General features: G+C 36.9%; 1 protein-coding gene and 1 pseudogene across 1 annotated transcript in view; one reads left to right on the top strand and one right to left on the bottom strand.

Annotated features, from left to right (window-relative positions):
• Positions 1-22,895, top strand: part of RNF125 (ring finger protein 125) — a 133,838-nt gene that overhangs the window by 7,958 nt on the left and 102,985 nt on the right. The gene's annotated exons all lie outside the window — the stretch shown is intronic.
• LOC143662760 (cysteine and histidine-rich domain-containing protein 1 pseudogene) lies at positions 3,972-4,467 on the bottom strand (annotated as a pseudogene).

Raw genomic sequence — 22,895 nt, 5'->3', positions numbered from 1 at the left:
AACAGTTGTTTACTCATGGTAGTAGAATGAGATACACTTTTTAATCCATTAAATAAAACTGTACTTCTGCAAGTTTTTCTTTATAAGAATTTAGTTAATTTACAAGAAAAGAAAAATACTCTTGGGGCTTGGGAAATAATCATTTTAAACTATATAAGCATATTTCATATCCAAACTTACTGTTTTGCCAGAAATTTTTTCCTTCATAATATTTCTTAATTTAAACTTTTTCTTGAGCTCTGTAGTCCCTCAAAAAATAACCTACCCTTTAATGGGTCCAATGAGCATAAACAATTCTATAATACTTAAATTAAAACAAATAAAGAACAATATATAATCGAATATATATTCTTGACACCTAGAATTGTCAAGCTCTTCATTAAAGTCTAAAAACATGACAAAATAATTAAGGTATTTTATATTTAACATGTAAGAGACAGTTGTCATAAAGCAAAGCATTTACATTTTCTCATATTCTAATATATTTTCACAAATCTTTAAACATCTACAATTTTATAGATACAGTTTTCCATCAGTAAGGCCAGATAAAATTTCTTTTGATATGTTGTAGTTTGCCAGCTGCTGGAATGCAATAAACCAAAAATGGAATGGCTTTTTAAAAGGGGAAATTTAATAAGTTACAAATTACAGTTCTAAGGCCATGAAAATGTCCCAATTAATGCAAGTCTACAGAAGTGTCCAATCTAAGGCATCTAGGAAAAGATACCTTGGTTCAAGAAGGCCGATGAAGTTCAGGGTTTCTCTCTGAAGTGGAAAGGCACATGGCGAACATGGTCAGGGTTTCTCTCTTATCAGGAAAGGCATGTGGCGAACACAGTGTTATCTGCTAGGTTCCTCTCCAGGCCTCCTGCTTCATGAAGCTCCCTGGCAGCGTTCTCCTTCATCTCCAAAGGTCAGTGGCTGGTGGACTCTGTGGTTCTCTTGTCATTCTGTTATGATTCTGTGGCTCTCTCCTCATTCCCAAAAAAGGCACTGTCTCCAAAATGTCTCCTCTTTTATAGGATTCCAGCAAACTAATTAAGACCCACTTAGAATGGGTGGAAACACATCTCCATCTAAACAACCTACAGTTGTTTGAGTCACATCTCTGTAGAGATAACCCAATCAAGTTTCCAACCTATAATACTGAAGAGGGATGAGAAGAAACGGTTGCTCCCAGAAGATTAATTACAATTAAAACATGGCTTTTCTAAGGTATATAAATCCTTTCAAACACATGATATGTAATTAAGGCTTTAAGACTTTATAGCCTTAAAGGCTATAGGCTTATAGACTGTGAATCATGTACAATTAAGTCATAACACTATACATAGGACATCAAAGTAATCAGGAGATACTTAACATTATTGCTTAGTCTTCTAAAATGGTGAATTTTAACCAGCTTGATCTCTCAGTAGTCTTATTTATAATACCTTCTATATAATTACATCATACTGCTTGGTAAATAATACAGGTTACTGGAATAATGTTTTAATTCAGTTCATTGTAACTGAATTCTAATTTGTTAACTAACTTGTTACACTACTTACTATATGTTCTAGTTTGCTAGCTGCTGGAATGCCACACACCAGAGATGGATTGGCTTTTAATAAAAGGGGATTTATTTTGTTGGTTCTTCAGAGGAAAGGCAGCTAACTTTCCACTGAGGTTCTTTCTTACGTGGAAGGCACAAGATGGTCTCTGCTGGTCTTCTCTCCAGGCCCCTGGGTTCCAACAACTTTCCCTGGGGCGACTTCTTTCTGCATCTCCAAAGGCCTGGGCTGAGCTGCAAGTGCTGAGATGAGGAATGCCAAGCTGCTTTGGCTGTGCTACGTTGAGCTCTCTCATTTAAGCACCAGCCAATTAAGTCAAATGTCACTCATTGCAGCAGACACGCCTCCTAGCTGACTGCAGAGGTAATTAGCAACAGATGAGGTTCACGTACCATTGGCTTATGTCCGCAGCAACAAGACTAGGTATGCTCACCTGGCCAAGTTGACAACTGAATCTAACTATCACACTATACTACCTCTGAGAAAAAGTAACCATCCCAAGTATAAAAAGCAGTGCAGAGCTTCATCTCTTCCTTAAAGATTTTCAAGTATTATAGGAACACAAATCCATGAAAAAACTGATTAAAATTTGGCATTCCATTCTGCTTTACTAATCATGGGATAGGAGAAAAAGGTGAAAAAACTGTTTCTTAATATCCCTCTGATCAACATAAATATACTAAGAAGTAGTACAACTCTATTTATGAACTGTTTCCTAACTTCTTCAAGTAGAGTACATACTGTGGTTCCATTAGTAAGGAGAAATAAGCATCAACCTTATATAACTCGAAGATGGGAGAGACAAAAATATAAAATGACTTTGGCTTTTAAAAACCTACTGTTGACCCCTTCTCAACATGCAAAAGTCAGACTAGGCATTCCCCAAAGATCCCTACAGATTGGGAGAAGGATTAAAGGAGAAGGAAGAGATATAACAGAGAAAATGGGATGTAACAAATGAGTATGGCTGCTGAATCACTATATTAATAGTCCTTCTAATCTCCAGTGTTTTGAAGCAGCTAGGAAGAAAAATCTGAGAGTATGGAATGGTATCCCATGACAAACTCTGGGATCTGTTCTGTAACTGCTTGTTGAAATATGCTTTGAAAATTATTGCTTTTTTCTTTCTTTGCTTTGTAATATATGTTATATTGTACAATAATAATAATAAACCGGTTGACCCTTTGTTCTAGCTTGAAATCTGCCAGAATGTAGTATACCAGAAATGGAATGGCTTTTTAAAAAGGGAATTTAATAAGTTGCAAGTTTACAGTTCTAAGACTGTGACAATATGCCAATAAAGCAAGTCTATAGAAATGTCCAATCTAAGACATCCTGGGAAAGATACCTTGGTTCAAGAAGGCCGATGACATTCAGGGTTTCTCTTTCAACTGGAAAGGCACATGACGAATGGCTTTTTCTCCAGGATTCTTGTTTCATGACCCCCCCCCCCCAGGGGCATTTTCCTTCTCCAAAGGTCTCTGGCTGTGTGGGCTCTCATGGCTTTCATGGCTCTGAAGCTTTTTCCAAAATGTTCCGTCTTTTAAAGGATTCCAGGAAACTAATCAAGACCCACCTGAAATGGGTGGAGTCATATCTCCCTCTAATCAGAGGTTAATACCCACAATTGGGTGTGTCACCTCTGTGGAGATAATCTAATTAAGTTTCCAACCGATGGTACTGAATAGAGATTAAAAGAAATGGCTGCTTCCACAAGATGGATGGTTCACGATTAAAACATAACTTTTTTAGGGTACATAATCCTTTCAAGCTGGCACACCGTGAAATGCCAGACTTCAACATAACAAAAAAATTTATAGCAGCAAGCCACCAATTTATCACCCATTAATAAGAATGCTGACATAGATGATAGTTTTTCCTTTCTCCAATCAATTGTTTTATCTTCTTTTTTTCTTATTTTTTACATATTTTGTATTTAGTAAAACAAGCAATACACTTAGAACCACCAACAATGGATATCTTAGTTTAACCATACGTATATTTAAATGAAGTATCCATATAATCATCGTAAAGCCTGTGTTTGCACATAAGTTTCATAAATCAATTTAAAATTAAGGTAGCAGGGTGGGCAACAGTGGCTCAGTGGCAGAGTTCTCACCTGCCATGCTGGAGACCTGAGTTCGATTCCTAGTGCCAGCCCATGCAAAAAAATTAATAAAATTAAATTAAGGCAACAATATAAAAATCTACATATTCGGATAGCAAAGTTCTTAAATTCTAAGTATTAAAACTAACTTAGATACCATTTGATCAGCTGTCAAAACTGTGAATGTTCTCAAAATATCAAGTAGAAAGTTCTTACAAATATCTATATTTCAGGAAAATATGAAGATACAAATATTTTTCCAATTAACATATGGAAATCTTAACCACCTAAAATGGATATCTTAGTTATATTTAATCTTCCTTTTGCGTCTCCTGCTTTTTTGGTGCAGGCAGTTTAAGACTTGCCCATTGCAAGGGTTCAGCTTTTCTCATGGTGATTTCAATCTTGGTTGCAGCCAGAGACATATAACTTTGCTTTACATCAGTCATACCCCAAAATTCCACATTTTAATGAAATTCTTTATCTCCAATGTACTGTTTGCTTCTATTCGGCTTTCTAAAAGTGACTTTTTAGCATACCTTAAAATGGTAATTTCACCCATCCTACCCCTCCTCTGATGCCAGTCATGTCTATATGGAACAACTTTTTCCCCAGAATCCTTTTCAGTCCACGTGTGTTCCTCTGTGGCACATTTCTCTTGTGCTAAAAATATATTAAAATCAGAAGTTTTCGTTCTACAACAGCTCAAGTATTTCATCCTTTCATGGAAAATAGTACTCCAGAATGATATACACAGATTTCTTCTAGACTTTGTATACCCTAATATGTCTTTGAATACCCTCCATTTCAAAGCTTATTTTAAATGCTTAAATAAAAAGTCTGATCTTTTTTCAAGTGTAAATCCACTCGACTGTTGATGGGCACTGGATTGTTGCTATCTTTTGGTGCTTGTGAATAATGCTGCTGTGAACATCGGTGTGCAAATATCTGTTTGTGTCACTCCTTTCAGCTCTTCTAGGTATATACTGAGTAGTACTATTGCTAGGTCATAGGGCAACTTGATATCTAGTTTCCTAAAGAACCGCCAAACAGTCTTCCATAGTGGCTGTACCATTATACATTCCCACCAGCAGTGCATAAGTGTACCAATTTCTCCACATGCTCACCAATATTTGTAGTTTACTGTTTGTTTAGTAGCAGCCATTCCTATAGGTGAGATAGTATCTCATTATACTCTTGATCTGCATTTCTCTTAGAGCTAATGAAAATGAGCATCTCTTCATGTGCTTTTGAGCCATCTGTATTTGTTCTTCAGAAAAATGCCTATTCCTATCTTTAGCCCATTTTACAATCGGATTGTTTGTTCTTTTGTTGTTGCATTGAATGATTTCTTTATGTATACAGGATATCAAATCTTTGTCTGATGTGTGATTTCCACTTTCTCTGCATTAGGGTAACTTTCCAGAAACCTAAAACCTCCAGATTGGTCCCTGGATCTCATAAATCCTGAAACCTAGTGGGCCCAGCCTCTCCAGAATATCAACTAGTTCCATCTCCCTACACCATATTATCAACAGCCCCTTTCAATATGAAAAAGTTAGAATGGGCATAGCCCAAACACCCCTAAAGAGTGGGAAAAAGATCAAAAGTGATGGTGGAGTTATACAGATAAGGGTATAACAAATGAGTATGGTTGCTGAATCATTATATTGATACTTCTTTTAGTCTCCAGTATCTTAGAGCAGCTAGACATAAAAACCTAAAATTGTGGAATTGTAGCACATACCAAACTCTGAAATCTGTTCTACAACTAATTGTGCTGTGCTTTGAAATTTATTGCTTTTTTTGTGTGTGTATATGCTATTTTTCACACACACAAAAAGTTGGTTGTGATGATTAAAAAAATATTTATTCCTCCTAGCCTCCAACATTCTGGAGCAGCTAGAAGGAAAAACCTGAGATGATATTAAGATAGCCCATGACAAACTCTGGGATCTGTCCTGTAACTACTTGTTGAAAAGTGCTTTGAAAACTACTGCTTTTTTCTTTCTTTGCTTTGTATATATATTACAATAGAAAAATCCATGCCAGATTATCATAGACTTAAATGTGAAAGAAAAAAATAAAACTTTTATAATATGACATAGGAAAACATATTTGATTCTTTAGGAAATGCAACTGTTTCTTAAACAGAACACAAAACACATAAAGGAAGAGACTGTTAAATTGGACAGCATTTAAAATTAAAATTTCTATTCAACAATGTTCTATTTTGCTAGCTGCCGGAATGCAACACACCAGAGATGGATTGGCCTTCAATGAAAAGGGATTTATTTAGTTTAGGTATAGTTCTTCAGAGGAAAGGCAGCTAACTTTCAACTGAGGTTCTTTCTTACATGGGAAGGCACAGGGCAATCTCTGCTGGCCTTCTCTCCAGGCCTCTGGGTTCCCACAGCTTTCCCAGGGGTGATTCTTTTCTGCATCTCCAAAGGCCTGGGATGAGCTGCAAGTGCTGAGATGAGGTTTGCTGATCTGCTTGGCTGTGCTACGTTGAGCTCTCTCATTTAAGCACCAGTCAATTAAATCAAACAACATTCATTGCAGCAGGCATGCCTCCTAGCCGACTGCAGATGAAATCAGCAACAGTTGAGGTTCACATGCCATTGGCTCATGTCCATAGCAGTAGAAGTAGGTATCTTCACCAGGCCAAGCTGACACCTGAATCTAACTACCACATGTCCACCCCTTGTCAACTTGGCAATTACACGTATCACCTTAAACAATATTAAAGTACAAAAAATTCTCTTCTAGCTGTGGACCTATGAACCTCAAAACAAGTTATCTGGTGCCAATATGCAAAGGAGGACAGTCACAGAATACATAGGAAGATATTGGAAGGAACACAAGAGTCACAAGACCCAAACGGTTCTGAAAACCTGCAGGGCAAACTCCATTGGATTTCAAAGTCTGAAAGTCATTTATCCTTCGACTTTAGAAAGTGGCCACCCTTTTGCAGTGGCCTGCCTCTTTCTGAATCAACCTCAGAGGACACTGAGGAGATCACCTTTTTCTTGGCTCCACCCCTTCCAAGCATCAGGACCATTTGGGCTCTCCGCCATTTCCAGGGCACACAATCAACCCCTCCATGTGGTAGCAGCCAGGCTCTCCCCAGTCCCCAAGGAGCATGCTATACCTTATCAAAGACCTGAGGCAGCACAATTCTTCCACTGCAAGGAGATGGGAGACTCATCCTCTGCCCTCAGGGCAAGCTCACCCTCTTCAGGTATATGGGTGGGTCCACTCTCCTGGACCGGAGTTTCTTGGCTTCAGACCCAAACTTCCATGTTTCTCAGTCTGCAAACTCCAATTTTGGTCCCTTTTGTATCCCTCTTGGTCCAGATTGGCAGTGGTTCCATTTATACCAACAGTCTCTTCAAGCACTCCAAGATTTCTCCATCATTCTCTTCTCAGTTTCTCCAAAATCTTCCCCCTATCCATCCAAAAAACGATTCCAATATATCTGGTATTTGCAAACTGCAGCAGCACCCCACTTCTCAGGTACCAAATCTGTTCTAGTTTGCTAGCTGCCAGAATGCAACACACCATTCTGGATTGGCTTTCAATAAAAGGGGATTTATTTAGTTAAGGTATAGTTCTTCAGAGGAAAGGCAGTTAACTTGCAGTTGCAGTTCTTTCGTATGTGGGAAGGCACAGGGCAATCTCTGCTGGCCTTCTCTCCAGGCCTCTGGGTTCCAACAGCTTTCCCAGGGGTGATTCCTTTCTGCATCTCCAAAGGCCTGGGCTGAACTGTGAGTGCTGAGATGAGGTTTGCTAATCTGCTTGGCTGTGCTACATTTAGCTCTCTCATTTAAGCACCAGCCAATAAAATCAAACAACATTCATTGCAGCAGGCATGCCTCCTAGCCGACTGCAGATGTAATCAGCAACAGTTGAGGTTCACATGCCATTGTCTCATGTCCACAGCAATAGAACTAGGTATCTTCAGCTGGCCAAGTTGTCACCTGAATCTAACTACCACAAACAAATATATTAAAAGATTAAAAATGCAAGTCACAGAATAGCAGAAGATATTTATGATACATATATCTGACAAAAACTTGTATCCCAGAATATGTATAAAACGTCTACAAATCAATAATAATAAAAAAGACAGACAATGCAATTTTTTAAACTTATTTATTAATTTAAAAAAATTTAACAAATGAAATAAAACATTAACATAGATAATCAGTAATTCACAATATCATCACTTAGTTGCAGACAATGCAATTTTAAAATGGGCAAAAGACTTGAACAGGCACTTCACAATAGAGGTCATCCAAAAGACCAAAAAAGATACAAAAGGGTGCTCCACATTATTAGTCAACAAGAGAATGCAATTAAAGACAAATAAATACTAATACAGACACACCATAATGGCTAGATATGAGCAAGGATGTGTTGCAACTGAAACTCTGCTGGGAGGAGTTTAAATTGATTCAATCCTATCAGCTTCAGCTGTTCTCTATACTTGGACTACTGGGAAACTACATAAACCCATTACAGACTTATTAACCTAGACCAGGACCCTCTCAGAAGCACAAGCATGCCACATTTTGGTAAATCTAATAAAGTTGAAGTTTTATATACCCAGCAATCCCATCCCAAAATATATTTAACATAAATGCATCATTCCCAAAACATATGTACAAGGAAGTCCATAGCAGTTTACTGATAGTAGCTCCAAACTCAAAGAACCCAAAATGTCTTTTGACAGCAGAATGAATAAAGTGGGGTAATATTCATATAACAGAATACTATTAAGCAATGCAAAAGTGAAATAATGCCACAAGCAACAATGCAGACAAATCTCACAGACTATATGGTTCCATGCACACAACATAAAAGAAAAAATTTATAGTGATATATGTCAGAATAGTGGTTAAATTTTGTGGGGGGATATTGATCGAGAAGGGGCCTGAGATAGGCTGCTGGAGTGCTGGTAATGTTCTAGATCTTGATCTGGGAAGTAGCTCATTTATAAAAATTTGATATCTGTAAATATAAATTTGTACACATTTATTGATAGGTTGTCCTTCAATTTTCAAAAATTTACCAAAAAAAAGCCATAGTACTATCTAATTGGAAGAATGGGGATAAGTCATTTATGTGTAGATTAGTATCACTATAAATTAATGATCATCAAATGTAAATTCAATACTGCCATCAATATTGAATTTAGCCACATTCTTTTTTTTTTAATTTCAAATATCCCTTTTATTTGATGGTACATCATTAAACATCGTACTTTCAATTATCTCTTATTTCTATAATCATTTTAAGCATGATCACTTTATTTTTTCCTGCTAATTCAAATATTTTTGTTTTTTTAAATTTTTTTATTAATTTTTAATTTTTAAAAAAATATGACAAGAAAGAAATACAAAAATTCTTAGCATATGACCATTCCATTCTACATATATAAACAGTAATTCGCAATATCATCACATAGTTGCATATTCATCATCATGATCATTTCTTAGAACATTTGCATCAATTCAGAAAAAGAAATAAGACAACAGAAAAAAAATTATACATACCATACCCCTTACCCCTGCCTTTCATTGATGACTATTAGCCACATTCTTGGAGTAACTTTTATTTCCCCTTTTCCTTCTGTACAAGCTTGAAAGTTACACATTTAATTGTAATACTGTTTTTTGTAAAATATACATAACATACAACCATTTTAACCATTTTAAGTGTACAGTTCAGTGACAGTAAGTATGTTGACAATGCTGTGTAATATTCACTGCTAACCATTTCCAGAACATGTATATCATCCCAAACAGAAACTAAGTACACATGATACAGATAATTCCCCATTCCCCCTGTGCCAGCAAAGCTATATCCCTTAATCCTCATTCAGTATTGCTGGGTGGGAGCTTTTTTGATTGTTCCCATGGTGATGTGACCCAGCCAGTTGTGGGTAGTAACTTTTGATTAGATGGTTTCCATGGAGATCCACCCATTCAAGGTGGGGGTGCTTACTGGAGCCCTTTAAGAGGGAATCATTTTGGAAACAGCTTCGGAGTCCACACAGGCAGAGACCTTTGGAGATGAAGAAGGAAAATGCCCCCAGAAGAGGTTCATGAAATAGGAAGCCTGGAGAGAAAGCTAGCAGATGTCATCATGTTCACGATGTGCCTTTCCAGTTGAAAGAGAAACCCTGACCGTCATCAGCCGATCTTGAGCCTAGGTTTCTTTCCCTGGATGTCTCAGATTGGACATTTCTATAGCCTTGCTTTAATTTGGACATTTTCAGAGCCTTAGAACTGTAAACTTGTAACTTACTAAATTTCTTTTTTTTAAGTTGTTCTGTTTCTGGTATATCGCATTCCAGCAGCTTTCAAACTAGAAAACCCCCCTCCTCCTAGCCCCTGATAAACACTATTCAGCCTTTTGTCTCCATGAGTTTGCCTATTAGTAGATACCTTTATATAAATGGAATATATGTATCTTTTTGTGTCTTTTTAGTATAATGTTTTTAAGGTTCATCCATGTTATAGCTTATAGCATATATAAGAACTTCTTTCCTTTTTATGGATAATAAAATTCTGTAGTTCATTTTATGTATATACCATAGTTTCCCCTTCCATTCCTCAGTCTTTGTACTCTTAGACCACCTCCATTCATTGTGACTCATGAACACTGCCACCAGAGACACCAGTGTGCAAATGTCCATTCATGTCACCACACTCAGCTCCTCCAGGTATATACTGAGCAATGGGGTTTCAGGATCATATGGGAAACCCACTCACTCCTAGCCTCCTGTGGAACCACCACTCTGCCCTCCAAGGGGCTGCACCTCACATTTCCCTACTGACAATGAATAGATACATCTCTTTCTCCACATTTTCTCTAGCACTTGTTTCTCTCTGTTCATTTTTAAATAGTTTTATTCACTTAGGGAATTGTCAGTTTTGACCTTTAAAACAGATTATTAGGAAGTGCTTGAAGCTGTTTTGCCCCAAAATAAAAATTCTACTCTTGTCATTTCTATTTTACAGCATAATTTGTATTTAACTTTTATGGGTGAAAGTTATTATAATCATTAAGATTTTTATAGTAAGGTACTATCTGCCCAAATCTAAAATTAGCAATTTCACTACTACAGTCACTGGAAAGCAAGGTTACTACATTGCTTACTAAATGCTTGTTCAGGGAAAAAGGGTTCAGACATGAGATATAAGAGGGGACCGATTTTCTAAATTCATAACTAGGATACAATTTAAAAATCACTAACCATTATGGAACTAATTAGGTGAGTTTAGTAGAAATGAAATCGCTAGAGTAAAATCAATTATTTGTCACAATCTAAACATTTTAAAATCCTCTTTAAAGTATTTGTCACCATAATTCTTGTGAACCAAACTATCACCTACCTTAATTGATATTTAAAAAGCACTAAGCCAGGGCAGTGCGATGGTGGCTCAGTGGCAGAGTGGCAGAGTTCTCGCCTGCCATGCTGAGGACCCCGGTTTGATTCCCAGTGCCTGCTCATGCCAAAAAAAAACACTAAACCAACAACTGCCAAATACTCCTTCTCTTCAAATACTCCTTCTCTTCAATTGTACCTTTTCAAATTTTCAAATTCACAAATACATTCACTCATTAAAAAAAAAAAACCTCACTAAAAAGAATCATAATCATACAGAGTATGTTATTTGAATACAATTAGAAACCACAAACACTAAGATATCTTGGAAGACCTCAAATTAAACAACAAAATTCTAAATAATCCATTGGTCAACTAAGAAATCACAGAAAACATTAGAAAATATTTCAAACTAAATGACAATGAAATACAAGTACATCCAAATTTGGGAGATGCAGTTAAAGCAGTGCTTAGAGAAAACTTTGTAGTTTTAAAATTGCTTATTTTAAAAAGAAGTACTATGTGATGATACTGTGACCCAATGATTGTATACTCTGGATGTTTTTGTATGATGTGTGAGTTATCTCAATAAAATTGCATTTAAAAAAAAGAAATGAAGGCTAAAATCAATGATCTAAAGATTTACCTTAAGAAGCTGAAAAAGAAGAGCAAAATAAACCCAAAGAATGTAGAAGAAAGGAAATAATATGGCTAAGCGCAGAATTCAATGTAATGGAGACCAGACAAACAAGAGGGAAAATTAACAAATGTAAAAGTTGATTCTTTGAAAAATATTAGCATAATTAGTGAAAGCTTAGTAAACTGATAAAGGAAAAGACAAAAAGGAGCACATATTACCAATAACAGAAATGATAGAGGATTTATTAATATCTATTACTACTGCTATTAACATAATAATGAAAAAAGATATTATGAACGATGTTTTAAGAGGAAATTTGACAATTTTAGATGAAATGGAAAAGTTCCTAGGAAATACGACTAACCAAAATTAATGGAAGATGAAATAAAATCTGAATAGCACTATAATCTATTAAATAAATTTAATTTTTTATCAAAAACCTTTTCATGAAGAAAACCACAGTTTCAGGGGTGAATACTATTAAGTATTCAAGGAAGTAATAACACCAATCTTACATAAATTCTCTCTGAAATAGAGGGGGAGAGAACAATTCCCTAATTAGTTTTGTATGGCCAACATAACTACAAATCAGACAAAAATGTAAAATTATAGACTAATGTCCCTCACAAACACAGACTTAAATGTATTAATAAAATATTAGTAAGTCCAATCCAACAATATATTAAAGGATAATATATCATGACCAAGTAGGGTTTATTCTCAGAATGCAAGGTGGGTTTAGCATTTGAGAATTAATCAATATAATTCATCATATTAACTTAACAAAGATTAATGTAACACTGTTGCTTCCTATGAAACGGTTAATCCTATCTCCTACATAACACGATCATTTCAATACATACAAAAAGGCACCTGACAAATCTCTATACCCATTCATAATTCAGTTAACATCTAAATCATGTACATAATCAATGTGAAATATTGAATGATTTATCTTCAAAGTTCAGCATCATGTCAAAGATAATCTGTCATCACCACTATTCAATCTTGTGCTGGAGGTCTTAGTTATTACAATAGTCAAATAAATATAAGGAATAAATATCAGAAAGAAAAGAGTAAAGGTGTCTCTATTTGTAGATGATATGATTGTTAACTTATGAAATCCAAGAAAATAATTCGTAGAAATAATAAGTAAATTTACCATGTTCACAGGATCTAAAGACAATATACAAAAGTCAATTTTTATATACTCACTGAAAATAATTGAAAAGAGGGAAAAATAAAAACTATTTGTAAACATATATGTAAATGGTTACAATATTGCCAGTCCCCTAGTTAAAACTGTTAATGATTATGAAATTATTTCAAAACAAAGCATTTCCAAAAGAGAGAAGAAGAAGAATTAATAGAAGGAAGATAAAGGTAACAACATTCTATTAAGAGAAAATAGCATACACAAATTCATGAAGGAGTATTAAAGCAAGATGCACTGAGGCAAAAAAACGCAGTTTGTTTAGGATCTGCTGTAAGTGGAGAAGCCAGAGCTCTTTTTTTTTAAAAATCATTTTTTTTTATTAATTAAGGGAAAAAAGAAAACAAAGAAATTAACCCAACATTTAGAAATCATACCATTCTACATATGCAATCAGTAATTCTTAACATCATCACATAGATGCATGATCATCGTTTCTTAGTACATTTGCATCGGTTTAGAAGAACTAGCAACACAACAGAAAAAGATATAGAATGTTAATATAGAGAAAAAAATAAAAGTAATAATAGTAAAAACAAAAAAAAACAACCAGACAGACAAAAACAAACAAAAAACAAAACAAAACAACAACAACAACAAAAACCTATAGCTCAGATACAGCTTCATTCAGTGTTTTAACATGATTACTTTACAATTAGGTATTATTGTGTTGTCCATTTTAGAGTTTTTGTATCTAGTCCTGCTGCACAGTCTGTATCCCTTCAGCTCCAATTACCCATTATCTTACCCTGTTTCTAACAATGACATATTCCAAGTTTATTCTCGAGTGTCGGTTCACATCAGTGGGACCATACAGTATTTGTCTTTTAGTTTTTGGCTAGACTCACTCAGCATAATGTTTTCTAGGTCCATCCATGTTATTACATGCTTCATAAGTTTATCCTGTCTTAAAGCTGCATAATATTCCGTCGTATGTATATACCACAGTTTGTTTAGCCACTCGTCTGTTGATGGACATTCTGGCTGTTTCCATCTCTTTGCAATTGTAAATAACGCCGCTATAAACATTGGTGTGCAAATGTCCGTTTGTGTCTTTGCCCTTAAGTCCTTTGAGTAGATTCCCAGCAATGGTATTGCTGGGTCATATGGCAATTCTATATTCAGCTTTTTGAGGAACCGCCAAACTGCCTTCCACAGTGGTTGCACCATTTGACATTCCCACCAACAGTGGATAAGTGTGCCTCTTTCTCCGCATCCTCTCCAGCACTTGTCATTTTCTGTTTTGTTGATAATGGCCATTCTGGTGGGTGTGAGATGATATCTCATTGTGGTTTTGATTTGCATTTCTCTAATGGTCAGGGACATTGAGCATCTCTTCATGTGCCTTTTGGCCGTTTGTATTTCCTCTTCTGATAGGTGTCTGTTCAAGTCTTTTTCCCATTTTGTAATTGGGTTGGCTGTCTTTTTGTTGTAGAGTTGAACAATCTCATTATAAATTCTGGATACTAGACCTTTATCTGATATGTCATTTCCAAATATTGTCTCCCATTGTGTAGGCTGTCTTTCTACTTTCTTGATGAAGTTCTTTGATGCACAAAACTGTTTAATTTTGAGGAGCTCCCATTTATTTATTTCCTTCTTCAGTGCTCTTGCTTTAGGTTTAAGGTCCATAAAACCGCCTCCAATTGTAAGTTTCATAAGATATCTCCCAACATTTTCCTCTAACTGTTTTATGGTCTTAGACCTAATGTTTAGATCTTTAATCCATTTTGAGTTAACTTTTGTGTAGGGTGTGAGATATGGGTCCTCTTTCATTCTTTTGCATATGGATATCCAGTTCTCTAGGCACCATTTATTGAAGAGACTGTTCTGTCCCAGGTGAGTTGGCTTGACTGCCTTATCAAATATCAAATGTCCATAGATGAGAGGGTCTATATCTGAGCACTCTATTCAATTCCATTGGTCGATATATCTATCTTTATGCCAATACCATGCTGTTTTGACCACTGTGGCTTCATAATATGCCTTAAAGTCAGGCAGTGCGAGACCTCCAGCTTCGTTTTTTTTCCTCAAGATGTTTTTAGCAATTCGGGGCACCCTGCCCTTCCAGATAAATTTGCTTATTGGTTTTTCTATTTCTGAAAAATAAATTGTTGGGATTTTGATTAGTATTGCCTTGAATCTGTAAATCAATTTAGGTAGGATTGACATCTTAACTATATTTAGTCTTCCAATCCATGAACACGGTATGCCCTTCCATCTATTTAGGTCTTCTGTGATTTCTTTTAGCAGTTTTTTGTAGTTTTCTTTATATAGATTTTTTGTCTCTTTAGTTAAATTTATTCCTAGGTATTTTATTCTTTTAGTTGCAATAGTAAATGGGATTCGTTTCTTGATTTCCCCCTCCACTTGTTCATTACTAGTGTATAGAAATGCTACAGATTTTTGAATGTTGATCTTGTAACCTGCTACTTTGCTGTACTCATTTATTAGCTCTAGTAGTTTTGTTGTGGATTTTTCCGGGTTTTCGACGTATAGTATCACATCGTCTGCAAACAATGATAGTTTTACTTCTTCCTTTCCAATTTTGATGCCTTGTATTTCTTTTTCTTGTCTAATTGCTCTGGCTAGAACCTCCAACACAATGTTGAATAATAGTGGTGAGAGTGGACATCCTTGTCTTGTTCCTGATTTTAGGGGGAAAGTTTTCAATTTTTCCCCATTGAGGATGATATTAGCTGTAGGTTTTTCATATAGTCCCTCTATCATTTTAAGGAAGTTCCCTTGTATTCCTATCTTTTGAAGTGTTTTCAACAGGAAAGGATGTTGAATCTTGTCAAATGCCTTCTCTGCATCAATGGAGATGATCATGTGATTTTTCTGCTTTGATTTGTTGATATGGTGTATTACATTAATTGATTTTCTTATGTTGAACCATCCTTGCATACCTGGGATGAATCCTACTTGGTCATGATGTATAATTCTTTTAATGTGTTGTTGGATATGATTTGCTAGAATTTTATTGAGGATTTTTGCATCTATATTCATTAGAGAGATTAGTCTATAGTTTTCTTTTTTTGTAATATCTTTGCCTGGTTTTGGTATGAGGGTGATGTTGGCTTCATAGAATGAATTAGGTAGTTTTCCCTCCACTTCAATTTTTTTGAAGAATTTGAGGAGAGTTGGTACTAATTCTTTCTGGAATGTTTGATAGAATTCACATGTGAAGCCGTCTGGTCCTGGACTTTTCTTTTTGGGAAGCTTTTGGATGACTAATTCAATTTCTTTACTTGTGATTGGTTTGTTGAGGTCATCTATGTCTTCTTGAGTCAAAGTTGGTTGTTCATGTCTTTCCAGGAACCCGTCCATTTCATCTAAATTGTTGTATTTATTAGCGTAAAGTTGTTCATAGTATCCTGTTATTACCTCCTTTATTTCTGTGAGGTCAGTAGTTATGTCTCCTCCCACATTTCTGATCTTATTTATTTGCATCCTCTCTCTTCTTCTTTTTGTCAATCTTGATAAGGGCCCATCAATCTTATTGATTTTCTCATAGAACCAACTTCTGGTCTTATTGATTTTCTCTATTGTTTTCATGTTTTCAATTTCATTTATTTCTGCTCTGATCTTTGTTATTTCTTTCCTTTTGCTTGCTTTGGGGTTAGCTTGCTGTTCTTTCTCCAGTTCTTCCAAGTGGACAGTTAATTCCTGCATTTTTGCCTTTTCTTCTTTTCTGATATAGGCATTTAGGGCAATAAATTTCCCTCTTAGCACTGCCTTTGCTGCGTCCCATAAGTTTTGATATGTTGTGTTTTCATTTTCATTCGCCTCGAGGTATTTACTAATTTCTCTTGCAATTTCTTCTTTGACCCACTCGTTGTTTAAGAGTGTGTTGTTGAGCCTCCACGTATTTGTGGATTTTCTGGCATTCTTCCTATTATTGATTTCCAACTTCATTCCTTTGTGATCCGAGAAAGTGTTGTGTATGATTTCAATCTTTTTAAATTTGTTAAGACTTGCTTTGTGACCCAGCATATGGTCTATCTTTGAGAATGATCCATGAGCACTTGAGAAAAAGGTGTATCCTGCTGTTGTGGGATGTAATGTCCTATAAATGTCTGTTAAGTCTAGCTCATTTATAGTAATATTCGGATTCTCTATTTCTTTATTGATCCTCTGTCTAGATGTTCTGTCCATTGATGAGAGAGGGGAATTGAAGTCTCCAGCTATTATGGTATATGTGTCTATTTCCCGTTTCAGTGTTTGCAGTGTATTCCTCACATATTTTGGGGCATTCTGGTTCGGTGCATAAATATTTATGATTGTTATTTCTTCTTGTTTAATTGTTCCTTTTATTAGTAGATAGTGTCCTTCTTTGTCTCTTTTAACTGTTTTACATTTGAAGTCTAACTTGTTGGATATTAGTATAGCCACTCCTGCTCTTTTCTGGTTGTTATTTGCATGAAATATCTTTTCCCAACCTTTCACTTTCAACCTATGTTTATCTTTGGGTCTAAGATGTGTTTCCTGTAGACAGCATATAGAAGGATCCTGCTTTTTAATCCATTCTGCCAATCTATGTCTTTTGATTGGGGAATTCAGTCCATTAACATTGTGTTATTACTGTTTGGATAATATTTTCCTCTACCATTTTGCCTTTTGTATTATATATATCATATCTGACTTTCCTTCTTTCTACACTCTTCTCCATACCTCTCTCTTCTGTCTTTTTGTATCTGACTCTAGTGTTCCCTTTAGTATTTCTTGCAGAGCTGGTCTCTTGGTCACAAATTCTCTCAGTGACTTTTTGTCTGAGAATGTTTTAATTTCTCCCTCATTTTTGAAGGACAATTTTGCTGGATATAGGAGTCTTGGTTGGCAGTTTTTCTCTTTTAGTAAATTAAATATATCATCCCACTGTCTTCTAGCCTCCATGGTTTCTGCTGAGAAATCTACACATAGTCTTATTAAGTTTCCCTTGTATGTGATGGATTGTTTTTCTCTTGCTGCTTTCAAGATCCTCTGTTTCTCTTTGACCTCTGACATTCTAACTAGTAAGTGTCTTGGAGAATGCCTATTTGGGTCTAATCTCTTTGGGGTGTGCTGCACTTCTTGGATCTGTAATTTTAGGTCTTTCATAAGAGTTGGGAAGTTTTCAGTGATAATTTCTTCCATTGGTTTTTCTCCTCCTTTTCCCTTCTCTTCTCCTTCTGGGACACCCACAACACGTATATTTATGCGGTTCATATTGTCCTTGAGTTCCCTGATACCCTGTTCAAATTTTTCCATTTTTTTCCTGATAGTTTCTGTTTCTTTTTGGAATTCAGATGTTCCATCCTCCAAATCACTAATTCTATCTTCTGTCTCTTTAAATCTGTCATTGTAGGTATCCATTGTTTTTTCCATCTTTTCTACTTTATCCTTCACTTCCATAAGTTCTGTGATTTGTTTTTTCAGTTTTTCTATTTCTTCTTTTTGTTCAGCCCATGTCTTCTTCATGTCCTCCCTCAATTTATCGATTTCGTTTTTGAAGAGGTTTTCCATTTCTGTTCGTATATTCAGCATTAGTTGTCTCAGCTCCTGTATCTCATTTGAACTATTGGTTTGTTCCTTTGACTGTGCCATATTTTCAATTTTTTGAGCGTGATCCGTTATCTTCTGCTGGCGTCTGGGCATTTAGTCAGATTTCCCTGGGTGCTGGACCCAACAATTTGGAAGATTTTTCTGTGAAATCTCTGGGATCTGCTTTTCTTATCCTGCCTAGTAGGTGGCGCTCGTGGCACACGTTTGTCTGCGGGTCCCACCAGTAAAAGGTGCTGTGGGTCCTTTAACTTTGGAAAACTCTCGCTGTCAGGGAGGTTCGCCAGCCGAAGCGGCTTGGAAGAGTGCCAGCCGGCCCAGGGTCCGAACGCGGGGAGGGTCGCCGGACGCCGCAGCCCGGGAGAGCGCCCGTCTGAATTTCCTAGTTGGCCCGGGGTGCCAAGCGTGGCGGGAGGGCGCCAGCCACCAGGCCCGCCCGGGAGAGTGCACCGTTCCCGGGGAGTCACGTGTTTGGAAGGGGCCCCCTCCGTCACTGTTCTCCGCGGCCTGGGGATTTCTGATCCAATTCTCCCAGCTGGCCCGGGAAAGGGGAAGGGAGGAACTCCGGCCGCTTGCCGCCCCGCCCAGTGAAGCCCGCGCCCCTCGGCGATCTCACCAGAGCGGGTTCTCTCAACCAGTCAGCCGTTCCAGGATGGGGTACTCTGTCTTTTTGATCTCTGTCATGGCTCTGGGAGCTGTTCTGTATCGTTTCTACTCCCCTAGTAGCTGTTCTGGAGGAGGAACTAAGATCCGTGCGTCTTACTAAGCTGCCATCTTCTCCGGAAGTCTCCACTTATAAATCATTTTGAAAAGATGAACAATGCAATAAGAAAATGAAGAAACACATAATTTGCTCTATTTCACTTTGCCCAGAGGGGCTGTGAAGGTTTTCCTCGAAGCTTCCCCACCGTCAATGGATTTCACATTGGTACAGCAACATCTAGTGGCGAGTGGGCGAAGCCAGAGCTCTTGGGAGGGGCCTGAGTTAGAAAAGTCTTACCTGCACCACTAAACAGTTTGGATAATGTACCCAAGGTGATAAAGAGTCAATGAAAGCTATTAAGCCTGGAACCAGAATTGAATTTTTGGTGGATAATTTTTGCGGAAGAACAGAGAATGAATTAGAGGGGGAAGAGTACAGAGTTAGGGACGATAGTTAAGCGAGAAGTCGTGATTAAATCAACAAAAGTTTGTGGAGTATCTCCTTTAGTACAAGTCACAGAGCTAGACATGGGAAAATAAGAAACCTAGAGCTTAATCCTTGATTTGAAAGAGTTTACCTACTAGAAGGAAAAATAAAACCCACATAAATAACCATGTTGCCAAACAGGAAGTAATGAAAGCAGTATGTGTGCCATGAATTAAGTACTAAGGATTTTTTTTTTTTTTTTTAACATGGGCAGGCACCAGGAATCAAACCTGGGTCCTCTGGCATGGCAGGCAAGAATTCTTGCCTGCTGAGCCACTGTGGCCCACCCAAGTACTAAGGATTTGAAAGGGAGGAAAGACCATTTCCAACTGGCAGATATCAAATGTTTCTCAAATGCCAAGCCATTTCACCTCCAACATTTCTGAAAGAGTTTCTTGATCTTTGTAAAATTTGACTCTGTGAGCTGTGCCCTCCTTGTTGAAATTCTGATCTTCTTGGCCTTTTGATGACATACTCTCTTGGTTCTCTTCTAAATATTTCTCTAAATACTCTTCACTGGTAACCTCTCCATCTCAGACTTTCACAATTGCTTACAAATTGAGAGCCTGCAAACCTGTATCTCTGATCAGACTTCTCTGTCCTGAGCTGCAAAACTGTTTTATACTTCTTATGTAGTATCTCAATTTAGAGTTCACCGAGGCACCTCCAATTTGGCAAACCTCTAAACTAAGCTCATCTCCTTTTCCAAAACTGTATCCTCTTCCTATATTATATGGTCATAATGAAAAGCACACTATGAGCCCAAACTGCACAATTCAAATCTCAGCTCTTCTACTTAGTAGATGCAGGACAGCTCCGTGCCTCAGTTTTCAAATCTAAAATGGGGGATATGAATAGCATCAGAAAGGATTACTGTGTAAAGCATTTAGAACAGTACTTGAGGTAAAATTTTTTTTTGTATGTTGTATGGTGAGGTCACATTTAATTATTTTTCCATGTGAGTAACCCATTATTGCAGCAACATATGTTGATTTTTGTTTGTTTTATTGGTTTGTTTTGCTTGTTTGTCTTTGAGAAGTGCATGGAACAGGAATCGAACCCAGGTCTCCCTCATGGCAGGCAAGAAATCTACCATTGAACTATGCTTGCACTCTGTAAATTTTTAATGTATTAGCTATTAACATTATTGTTAGTTTGTTAATGTCATCATTTCTAAATGTTTCATCCTTGATTAAACACATCACCATTCAGACTAGTGCCCTAATTATAAGCTTTAGAGTCATCTTTGGCTGTTGCTTCTTCTAGTTTCTCCATATGCAGAGTCATCAAGTCTTGTGGACAATTTGTCCTCCTCTTCATTCCTACTACTGATATCCTAGTTCCTTGATTCCTAATTTCTTAGCTGTTGGATTCTCACGACCTCTAGCCTTGCCTCACCTTCATTCATCGTCCAGACTGCTGCTGCAGTCATCTTTCTATAACACAAATCTCATCATGCCAGTCCCCTAGTTAAAACCATTAGTGATTCCTCATTGCCCATTGGATAAAAATACAATTTCTCATTAGACACTTAAGAGCCTTTAAAATTTATTTTATTCAGTCTTGTTTCCTGCCACTTTTATCCAAGCATCTCAGGATAGTCAGATTGAACTTTCTAAAAACACTCCATGGACTTTAGCATCTCAATTCCATTTCACTATTCCTTTTCTCTGCTGGCAAAATAAATAAAACAAAACTATCCATTCTTGAAGATCCAATTCAAGTCTAATCTCTTCTGTAGAGTTGTCTCACCTCTTATGCAGAATTAATCAGAATTAAACATTTCCTCATCTCTGCTCCCATAGCACTTGAGCATTCTTTGAGCTGGGACATACACAAATACTATGGGAAGACTGAAGTGGGGTTAGAACCTCCAATTCTGGCACAGCTTCCAATGAGGCTGTGGGGTGCAGCAGTTAAGTATATGTTTGTTGAATCAGAAAGAACTGGCTTTAAGTATTGTCTCTACCACATATTAGCTGTGTCACTTTTTATATGTCACTTCATCTCCCTGATCTTAGTTTCCTTAGTTGTAAATGAAAACTAAAATAATGATTAACTCAGAGGAATTGAATGAAATAACATATGTCTAGTAACTGTTAGTGATATTTTATTGCATCAGAATTTAAAGTCATTTGACTATTCAGGCTTTGGCACCCTTGTACTTCCCTCAGTTCTTAGATACTAGGCCATGAACCACTAAAACTTCTGTTTCAGACAACCTCAGCACACACAGATCAGAATTCCAAACCCCACTCTTAGGCTCAAATACAGAATCTCATTTCCAAACTTATCTAGGGATAAGTCCTACCAACCACCAGTGGCTTTGGTGTTTCTGTTGTTGTTGTTTGTTTTGTTTTTTTCCTTTACCTTGAATGCTAGTGATTAAACAATATCACTGCAGACTTGGATCAGGACCACTTTGAAACATAAGCAATCCAGGTCTCCGATGATTCTGTCTGAAAGGACTGAGACCACACTCAGTCTGTCCATTTTGTTCCTCCCCATCACCCAGAGGATTGCTGGAACCAATTTTATAGAAACGTGTTGCTAGCTAACCCTACTATTTTTCACTTCAGTGTTACCTTCAGACACTACTAAAGATGGAAACAACTGATAGTTTATCTTTCTCTATATTCCCATCAACATTGTACTCTGACCTAAATTCCCACTGCTCCATACTTTGGTCACAGCACTCTTAACAACACCTACAGGAATACTTTTTTCATGATATGCAAACCTCTAATATTCTCAACATCTTCACTTAGTTCTCATCTCTTTGCTTTAGTTGGAACCTGGCTATCCACCTGGATCATTGCTGTCCCTGCTTCCTACCTAAGTAGAAGCTACTCACATTCAGGATACGGAGAAGTATGAAGTGTCCTCCTCATGTATCTCCTTGGTGAAAACTGAATGATATGCCACCCCTTGCTGCAAAAAAATCTGGGGAGAGTACATGGTTACTCTGAACAAAATTTGGATTCTCCTAGTAAATAAAGGATGGAGGGGCGATTGATGAAGAAAAGGCATTTGGCAAAAATTCAACACCCTTTCTTGATGAAAACACTTCAAAAGAAAGGAACACAAGGGAATTTCCTCAACATGATAAAGGGAATATATGAGAAACCCACAACTAACATCATCCTCAATGCAGAAAGATTGAAAGCTTTCCCTTTTAAATCAGGAGCAAGACGAGAATGCCCATTGTCATCATTGTTATTCAACCTTGTGGTGGAAGTTCTAGCCAGAGAAA

This window comes from Tamandua tetradactyla, chromosome 18 (assembly GCF_023851605.1).
Source record: "Tamandua tetradactyla isolate mTamTet1 chromosome 18, mTamTet1.pri, whole genome shotgun sequence".
Lineage (NCBI taxonomy): Eukaryota > Metazoa > Chordata > Mammalia > Pilosa > Myrmecophagidae > Tamandua > Tamandua tetradactyla.
The sequence above is the reverse complement of the archived record's forward strand: the minus strand, read 5'-3'. Positions and strand labels throughout refer to the sequence as shown.